This window comes from Eucalyptus grandis, chromosome 6, assembly GCF_016545825.1.
Source record: "Eucalyptus grandis isolate ANBG69807.140 chromosome 6, ASM1654582v1, whole genome shotgun sequence".
NCBI classification, from domain to species: domain Eukaryota; kingdom Viridiplantae; phylum Streptophyta; class Magnoliopsida; order Myrtales; family Myrtaceae; genus Eucalyptus; species Eucalyptus grandis.
In genome coordinates, this window is record NC_052617.1 from 41,294,948 (window position 1) to 41,305,524 (window position 10,577).

The 10,577-nt window shown below is 38.0% G+C and overlaps 1 long non-coding RNA gene across 1 annotated transcript; it reads left to right on the plus strand.

Annotated features, from left to right (window-relative positions):
* The first annotated feature begins 7,906 nt into the window (after positions 1–7,906).
* On the plus strand, positions 7,907–9,337 carry LOC120294749. The gene is made up of 3 exons (XR_005552044.1): positions 7,907–7,935; positions 9,033–9,209; positions 9,310–9,337. It is a non-coding gene; the product is annotated as an uncharacterized LOC120294749 (long non-coding RNA).
* The last annotated feature ends 1,240 nt before the right edge of the window (positions 9,338–10,577 follow it).

The window sequence follows — 10,577 nt, forward strand, 5'->3', positions numbered from 1 at the left end:
CCCATGGATTTTGTTTTGTACAATGCCCACTTTCCCTCCAATAAATTAAATTGTACGCACAATAATCCTTAGGAGAGCTCATCCTTGAAAGCTAGTTAGTTTGTTGATAGACTTGAAAGGTTTATAACTAGCACATACCATCACATATCACCGATGTGGGATAGCTTATATATAATCTTTTAACATCACTTTTCAGAGGCACTCTAACAAGGAAATATCGACCCTTCGACATCAAAATCTTCTCGAGTCTGAAATATTGGTACGTGTTAATGGCATGAGTCAGTAACCATGGTCGGTTCCCAAAACCATAAATTTTATTTATTTATCAAGAATCAAAATCTCCTAGTCCACCAATAAACACTAGAGAAGCAGTTTTCTTCGCTCTTCTTTTGTCCTCCCCCATGGTATTATAACTACGATAAAGTCTTGGCAGAAAATATTCTAATGGGCTCACTTCAGCCCAAAACCCTATAAAATTTCGGCCTTAACGACTCAGCCCACTTTCACTTGTTCCTCAACAGGTGTGCATGTGAGAGTAAGAAGGAAAAGAAGCAACTGGCGACGAAAACAAGAAAAAAGAGGAATGGAGCAAAGAGAGAAAAATTTTTGCCTACACGCTCCAAACGTCCCGACAAGCCGAATCAATTTCATTTTGTAATGCCTTGTTAGAATTCAGGATGTTTATTCATCTAATCAAAGTAATCTATGAAATTACTCCCTAAATCATGAGTTGTGCGAACTTTGAATTGCGAGGTTTGATTTAAAAGTTGTGAAGAGATGAAATTTTAAGAAATTGGTAGTTCATAACGTTTTGGAGCTATGAGATTCGACGAAAATCAATTCCGAAATATGGTTTGAATGAAATGAATTTTTGAAGTTTCGTGTGTAAGTTACATGGAATCGACAATATGCACAACAGACAAAGATAATTGTTCACTATAAACAAATTTCTTCTTTAACCAATAGGAGTCAATTGGATGATGAATAAATATAGTTTAATTTAATTATTCATTAGAATATTAATTTACTTGGATTTTGATATTGATTTTCGATTAATTGATAGGAATATCAGTTAATCAATTTGAGTAACTTTTGTAAGCTGGTTTTCAGCTTTCCAAGTGAATTTTTTGTAAGGCAAGATTGATGAATCTGGGTTGAATGCGAGACCATGTCAAGAGAAACAAGAATGGAGTCAAATCAAGGATCAAGAATCAAAAGAGATGCTTCTCATCTTCTTTTTCTTTTCTTTCTTTAAAGAAGGTCTGGAGGTACTAATCATGCCGTAAAGGAGGAGAAACTCTTGGCTGAACCCTGGCCCGACGCGTAGATGAATAGAAAGAGATGCTTCTAAACTCACGAAACAACCCTGACTTTTTGAATGAATCTTGGTTGAAGACAAGACTAGGTCAAGAACATCAAGAAAGAAGAAAACTCGAGAAGAATTAAGAGAGGTGCTTTTTTGATTTTTTTTTCTTTTATATATGAAAGAAAACACGTATTGGGAGTACCAACTACAGCAAAAGAAAGTACCAAATTATCATGCTCAAAGGAATTCAACAGAAAATGAAATTTAACCATAAATTAACACTTCATTGAAGTATATGTATATTTTGAGTGGGTAGCTGTGATGGCGATGAATAGTTCAGAGCAATTATCAATTTGGTAAAACAACTATAAATTGGTAAAACAACTACCGCATCAATAAGGCCAATTATCTAATTAGAATGCTCGGAAAAAGAATGCTTATTAACTCGAGAAATATTTAAAATTGGCACACATCACACTCTCGGTTAATATGATGTACGATGTCAATTAATCTTATTATATCATATTCTTTAAATCATCCATCTCAATTATCCTCATTTTCTCATGCATGCCACACTAAACAATTTATCAACGTGACTTAATTATAGGATGTGGTTGATAAAACCGAATGAGCGATTGTTGCCCGATGTATGCATCTCATTGTGCTAAAGAAAGGTGGGAAAAGTCTGTTCGCACTAAAGAACTTCTGGACTTGGGCTTGTTTTTGCTCTGGAATTTCGTTTCCTTCTCAAGCTGTGCACGTAAAATATTCAATTTACTGAGGAATGATATCTACTCTCGATTTATCTAACCACATCCTTCTTCTTTCACCATTTTTTTTCCTTCAACTTCCTCCAACACTAGATCCGATTAAATCCAGATGACTAGCCTAGACAACATTGTGGTGCAACTTTAGTTAAAAAAATAAATTAAAATAGACATCCACGTGGATATCCACATTAGCTAAATTTTATCCTTGTCGTACACCAATTTTGTCAATTCGTAACTAATTTTTCCATAAGCACGTGTAGGCCTCTGCATGCTTTACCCATATCATATTTTGGTGTCAACCAACCATTGTTCCGTGTCAACTAAGCTTAGTTGAATATGATGTTTAACGGACTAGATTATAAAGTTTTTTGAAAGTAAAAGAGCACAATTGAATAAATTCAAAGTGCATGTACTTGATTTGAAAATGCATGAAGGTATAGAGCCGATTAGTAGAATCTATCTCAATAACAACACCGGGGTCTATTATTATTTGTAGGATAGTTCAAAGCTGCTTACTGATGGTACTTCAATTTAGCAAGTATCCTAAATTATTTGCATCATTTTTAAAACCCTTTCATTTCATTTTTTTACTAATAATTTTTACACTTACCCAAAAAAAAAAAAAAATCTCATCTCATGTCGAAAGTCTTTCTTTAAAATTCTTTAAATTTCTTGCTAGATAATACTAAATCAAGAAGATTCATCCTATATGTGTCCACTTAAGATACTCTAAGTATAATGTTTTAGTTTGGTATAGACGTCGGCGCTTCCCACACTTCCCAATGGTTAATCACCACCTTCTAAATTAAGGGACTTAATTCATAAAAGTGTAGGTTGAATATTGCCGGATCACTTTCATGAGGAAGACTGTGCAATCACTTTAAATTTCTATCTTATTGTAGTAGACATATATTTTATAATGCATTTCGAGACCTCGAAACTAGTGTCGCCATCTAATTAAGTAGGAAATTAGGCAACAACAAGAACCACCTAAATTGCAGAAGAATCTTGGTCGAAGTCAAGATTTTACAGATACAAGCAGGAGAGAACAAAAGAAAATCAATAACAAAAGCTTAAGTTAAGAGGGTTATCAAAAAGATTTTAAAGATCGACCTTCCCGCATGTGATGAAAGGATTATTAAAGAAACATAAAAAAGATGTAAAACTGGAGAAGAATGAATGATTTTAAAAGGGGAGAGAGGAAAAAATGGAATGACATTTTTTCCCTAAAATAACGACCTTGAAAGCATCAAGAAGTTTCCTTTCAAGTGCAAGAACATGAAGAGAACAAAATGAGTAGAGGAGAAGCATGAAGAACTTTTCTTGGCCCTTTATTTCTTCTCCTTCGTGTGTTTTCTATTCAATTTTTAAAGCCGCTGTAAAAGAATATTCATTGAATTAAAGACTAGCTTTGTTCAAGAGAGAACTTAAGAGTTTATTAATTAAATTGTACACACAATAATCTCTTTGAGAGTTCATGTTTCAAAGTTAATAACTAGGTTTCAAGACTTAAAAGACCTACAAACCCACGCAAAGCATCATGGGTTATTATTGAATATGGAACAATTTGTATAGAACTTTAAATATCACTTTTTAAAGGCCCTTTAGAGAGTAAATATTGATTTTTAGAAACATGGGAAGAAGACGATGCGCAGAGGAGAAAACTGGTGAAGAACTATCCTTGTCTTTTGATTTCACCTCGTGTATGGAAAATTTAATCCATTCCCATGCAAAAAGAGTTTCTTTCATTTGTGGTCCACCAAGAAACGCTAGTCAAGAAGATTTCTTCGCTCTTCATTTGTGCTTCCTTTTTTTTCTTAATTTCTATTTGATATATGTAGGTGGCAAAATAATTTCATTCACATAAAAAGAAATCTTTTTTACTATATTATATGACTAGTTAAAAGTCTTGGTAGAAAAAAAATAAGTCCAAGCAAAAACTAGCTTTCTTGGAGAGAGAACCCATGGGTTTTGTATTGTACAATGCCCCTTTCCCTCCAATAAATTAAATTGTACGCACAATAATCCTTAGGAGAGCTCATCCTTGAAAGCTAGTTATTTTGTTGATAGACTTGAAAGGTTTATAAACTAGCACATACCATCACATATCACCGATGTGGGATAGCTTATATATAATCTTTTAACTTCACTTTTTAGAGGCACTCTAACGAGGAAATATCGACCTTCGACATCAAAATCTTCTCGAGTCTGAAATATTGGTACGTGTTAAGGACATGAGTTAGTAATCATGGTCAGTTCCCAAAACCATAAATTTTATTTAACTTATCAAGAATCAAAATCTCCTAGTCCACTAACAAACACTATTGAAGCACTTTTCTTCGCCCTTTGCTTCGCTCTTCTTTTGTCCTTCCCCTTGTTATTATAACTACGATAAAGTCTTGGCAGAAAATATACTAATGGGCTCACCTCAGCCCAAAACCCTATAAAATTTCAACCTTAACGACTCAGCCCACTTTCACTTGTTCCTCACCAGGTGTGCATGCGAGAGTAAGAAGGAAAAGAAGCAACCGGCAACGAAAACAAGAAAAAAAAGAGGAATGGAGAAAAGAGAGAGAAATTTTTGCCTACACACTCCGAACGTCCCGACAAACCGAATCAATTTCAATTTGTAACGCCTTGTTAGAATTCAAGCTATTTATTCATCTAATCAAAGTAATCTATGAAATTACTCCCTAAATCCGGAGTTGTGTGAACTTTGAATTGCAAGGTTTGATTTAAAAGTTGTAAAGAGATGAAGTTTTGAGAAATTGATAGTTCAGAACGTTTTGGAGCTATGAGATTCGACGAAAATCGTTTCCAAAATATGGTTTGAACGAAATGAATTTTTGAAGTTTCACATGTAAGTTACATGTAATTGACAATATGCATAACGGACAAAGATAATTGTTCACTATAAACAAATTTCTTCTTTAACCAATAGGAGTCGATTGGATGATGAATAAATATAGTTTAATTTAATTATTCATTTGAATATTAATTTACTTGATTTTGATATTGATTTTCAGTTAATTGAGAGGAATATGAGTTAATTGATTCAAGTAACTTTTGTAAGCTGGTTTTCAGTTTCCAAGTGAATCTTAGTTGAAGGCAACATTGATGAATCTAGGTTGAATGCGAGACCATGTCAAGAGAAACAAGAAAGGAGTCAAATCAAGGATCAAGAATCAAAATAGATGCTTCTCATTTCTTTGCTTTCTTTAAAGAAGGTCTGGAGGTACTAATCATGCTGTAAAGGAGGAGAAATTCTTGACTAAACCCTGGCCCGACGCGCAGATAAATAGAAAGACTAAACTCACAAAACAACCTGACTTTTTAATGAATCTTGGTTGAAGACAAGACTAGGTCAAGAACATCAAGAAAGAAGACAAATCGATAAGAATTAAGAGAGGTGCTTCTTTATCATTTTCTCTTTATATATGAAAGAAAACACATGTTGGGAGTACCAACTACGGCAAAAGAAAGTACCAAATTATCATGTTCAAAGGAATTCAACAGAAAACAGTCATGAAATATGAAATTTAACCATAAATTAACACATATACTTTGAATGGGTAGCTGTAATGGCAATGAATATTTCAAAGCAATTATCAATTACGTAAAACAACTATAAATTAGTAAGACAATTACCGGCATCAATAAGGCCAATTATCTAATTAGAATGCTCGGAAGATAAGAATGCTTATTAACTCGGGAAATATTTAAAATTGTTACACATCACATTCTCGGTTAATATGATGTATGATGTCAATTAATCTAATTATATCATATTGTGTAAATCATCCATCTCAATTATCATCATTTCTCAATGCACACCACACTAAACAAATTATCGACGTGATTTAATTATAGGATGTGGTTGATAAAAACCGGATGAGCGATTGTTGCCCGATATCTTTTGCATCTCACTGTGCTAAAGAAAGGTGGGAAAAAATCTGTTCTCACTAAAGAACTTGTGGGCTTGGGCTTGTTTTTGCTCCGGAATTTCGTTTCCTTCTCAAGTTGTGCCTGTAAAATATTCAATTTACTGAGAAATGATATCTACTCTCAATTTATCTAACCACATCCTTCTTCTTTCGCAATTTTTTTTGTCAAGTTCCTCCAACACTAGATCCGATTAAATCTAGATGACTAGCCTAGACAACATTGTGGTGCAACTTTAGTTTTTAAAAAAAGTTAAAATAAACATCCACTTGGATATCCACATTAGCTAAGTTTTATCCTCATCGTACTCCAATTTTGTCAATTCATAACTATTTTTTCCATATGCACACGTAAGCCTCTGCATGCTTTACCCATATCATATTTCAATGTCAACCAACCGTCATGCCGTGTCAGCTAAGTTTAGTTGAATCCGATGTTTGAGGGACTAGATTATAAAGTTTTATGAAAGTAAAAGAGCACAATGGAATAAATTTAAAGTGCATGTACTTGATTTGAAAATGCATGAAGGTACAGAGACGATTAGTAAAATCTATCTCAATAACAACACCAGGGGCTATTATTACTTGTAGTATAGTTTGAAGCTGCTTATCAATGGTACTTCAATTTAGCAAGTCTCCTAAATTATCTGCATAATTTTTAAAACCCTTTTATCTTTTCGAAAAGGCCCTGAAGATGATTTTTTTTTTTTTTTTCTCTCGTACATTCTATTACTTGAAATAGAGTCCCGTCTATGAGTACTAGCCTTTGGATTTTGCTTATTTTTGTATATACGTGCCATATTTAAATTTTATATTTCCATGCACACGTGAACCGTAAGGACTGTCGATGCTGACCACGGGTCATGTCAGTTCTCAGGTCCAGGCCCCCTGTCCTTGGGCCGGTCCGTGTCACGGCCTATCGAGGGCCCCTCCACTCCGGGGCTCGTCCGCCGTCCATCCGTCACACGTGGCGAGATGGCAGCTCACCGCATGCCCGCCCCTCCCAAAACGACGCCGCAGCGGATATTCCAAAACGAGCGCCATCAGATATTCCGTATTCGGCGACGGGACCCGCTCCAGCCCTTCCCGCCCCACCGCAAACACGCCAATCGCGACCGCCGAATCCCGCGACCGGGGGGCCCCGCCCTCCAAAGTCCGCTCAACCGACGGCCGCGATGAGCCCGCGGAAGGCGCGCGAGTGGGGGCCCCCATGAGTCGGTTCGGCAAACTTTTCTTCGGCTCAAAAGTGACGCAAGCCCTAGACAGACACCTCGCACGCCAAGTCGTTTTGACATTCTCTTCACATGCTCGAAAACGAGGACGGTGCCAAACCCAAAAACGACGATACGCCGACGTTCTACGACCGCGAGGTGAGGTGAGTTCCATTCGTCTTCGCTCTCTCCGACTTCGTTCAAACTACGCAGAGCACAAAAGGCAGAGGCGGAGCGAGCTCTGAAGGGAAAGCGAAGATTCCGAGGGGAGGGAAAATCCGTCGGAGTCGGCGGCGGAGGAATCCGCGAGGTTTCGGGGCGGGCGTCCTCGCCGGTGCCGGAGAGGCTTCGGTTTCGGTTTCGGTTTCGGTTCGGCGCGTCGTTCGCGGTTGCTTCGGCGTGAAGTCTTTCTGATTCTCCGGCCGCTTCGTCGGTGGATTGGGTTCGATTCGGGCGCGGAGGGAAGAGGAAGGGATGCAGACGGAGGCGAGGGTCGGGGTCGTGGTGGAAGGAGGTCAGAGAGGGATCGGCTCGGGGCACGGGAGCCTGGCGGCGGTGGACGGAGCCGCGCGGAAATGCTCGCAGAATCGCCAGCAGCAGCAGCCGTCGCAGATCGGGATGGTGTCGCAGCTGCTCGCCGGCGGCGTGGCCGGGGCCGTCAGTAAGACCTGCACGGCTCCTTGGCGCGCCTCACCATACTCTTCCAGGTTGATCTTTCCCCACTTTAGAGTGATTTCCGGTCTTTCTTCTGGTTTGAGAACGTGGAAACGTGGTAGGCTTTTCCTGTTTTGGCCTGGACTCGTGTTTTTTAGCTGTAGTCGTGGACAGAAGGGGCTCGTTCGGTGTGCAGGTTTTGACGTGCCGGTGTGGATGCACCTTTGTATCGTTCTTTCAATTATGCTCTTCCTTCCAGGAGAAGGAGAAGAAGGGCGCGGAGGATGGAATTTGTTTTGTGACATTGATTGCATTTTCCGTGTATATTTGCGTGAGGAGCAGCTAGTTATTCCTGCGGATCTTCAAGAAAGTTATTTTAGCCTTTTTTTTCTTTGTGATTTTCAACTCTGAATGCTGAAAATACAGTTGATATGGTAATTAAGAAGGGCATGGACGATCTTGTTATTTTGACTTAGCTAGGCAATCCATGAGTTTTATCATTGAAAATTGTGCTACCACTTTAGGTGTATATAGCACGTGTGTGAGTAGTGTTGATGCTGACTCCAGTACTTGGATTTGACCTTTAGTTGGATATATTTGATGCAGGAGTTTGTCGCTAAGGTTCTTCTGCCATAGGTCAGATTTATTCGGTCTACAGAGTACGGCAATTTAAATGGTTGGATTTTCTTTAGTGGTATGTGCTATCTAATGGAAGTATGGATCAAGTTAGTTTGACTTGCATTGTTAGGCTGGAACCCAACAATGGTTAGTGAGGACTGTAGGACTATTCAGAGTTCCTATAAGGGGCATCAATTTTTTTACTGTGACTTATGAAGAAAACCAGGGCACTGATATATATATAATGGCTTGGACGTTGCAATAAAATTTAATACGTAAAACCTGTGACTTTTTACATCTTTACAATGCATATTGTATATTGAGAATTTCCCTGTGGGGCCCTCTTAATTTCTTTTTATGTATTTCATGGAGCTTGTGCTTTTGATTGTTCTGTGATTAGAGTGCAAATCAGCGCAACTGGAGTTGTAGGCATCTAGTTTATTGAGTAACATGCTATTTCTTGGACAGGTATTTGATTGCTGTAATTACCACCTATCGGCCAATCTACTGATACTTTAATATGCATTTTTAGGTGCAAGGAATGCATTCTGATTTCGCAACTCTAAAGAAGGCCAGCATATGGCATGAGGCTTCAAGGATTGCTCGTGAAGAAGGATTTAGAGCTTTCTGGAAAGGGAATCTAGTCACAATTGCCCATCGCCTTCCTTATTCTTCTGTAAACTTTTATACTTATGAGCAGTACAAGAAGGTGCTTAACTCGACTTGCTGTTGAGCCGTATGGTCTCATTTGATTTTATTATTTAGGGGTTGTCTTATGCAGCTATTTGATTGGTTGAACTATCTTTCAGTTGCTTCATATGATCCCAGGAGGGAAAGTTATGGGAAAATATGAGTACAGAGCCCTGCATACAATTTGTTAGCGGTGGTCTAGCAGGAATGACAGCTGCAACAGCTACATATCCCTTAGATCTTGTCAGAACACGTCTTGCGGCTCAGGTATTTCAGTAGACATTTGGTGTAAAGGCCAAGAGCTGAGTGCTTTCCTCTTTTTTGTGTGCTTTTATCTAGAGGTTGATGGAGGCTTCATTTTGCGGGTTTTGATAATGCTGATGACATTCTCCTTATATGGTTGTGCTACTCAATTCAAAATGCACTTAACATTAACCAGTTTCTCTATGTTTTTCCTTTTCTAATGTTTTGGTATTGTCATCAAATTGTTCTGAAGTCTATTTTCACTGTGTTCTGAGGAATATTGTTGCAGCTTTTTGAAGAATTACATGTCTTTCATCCCTTCATTCCTTAGTAGTGAATCGTAGCTTCAGTTCTTAAGTTAATCGAGATCTATTGTCTACAATCAAACCCTATCTGCCTATTGCATTATTCATCATTTCTTTGGTAGGAAAAAGACTCAAATTTGCATTAATTATCAGTTGCTAGTGACACTCACGTGCTTTAGTAGTGTTTCTACATGTGCAACTCGATTGGGCCACGTTTGGTTCTGTAGTTGTCTTTGAGCTTAGGATCTTGTGTGTTTTAGGAACTTCTCCTTTCTCTGTTGCATGTTCATTGAAACTTTTACTATGTTATGATTCTCAAATTGCTTTGATGGTTGTGCAGTTTTGCTCTTAAGAATTGTATGTTTGTCCCTATTTTGTAGAATGCAAAATTTATTGACCATGTGCTCAAACTGATTTATTGTCATTTCAATGACAAATTTGCAGACAAATGTTGTCTACTATAGAGGTATCTGGCATGCTTTAGGAACAATAAGCAGAGAAGAGGGCTTATTAGGACTTTACAAGGGACTTGGGCCGACTCTTTGGTATGTGCTTAGCTTTTATTCTGCTCAGTGCTTAGGCCGTAAAACTCGATTCTTGACTATTTGTTTATCATTGTTCCAGACTGTGTGCCCCAGCATAGCTATAACTTTTTCTGTGTATGAGACCTTGAGATCTTCTTGGCAGTCACATAGGTGAGCCTGAGTACTTTGCCAGTTTACTTTGATGTTGTCTGATTTCCTTTCACGACACCAGTAGTTGCATGAAATTTCTTTTTTATTTTCACATGCTAAATGAGCTTTCTAACAATTCAACCAGGCCTCATGATTCCTACGCTG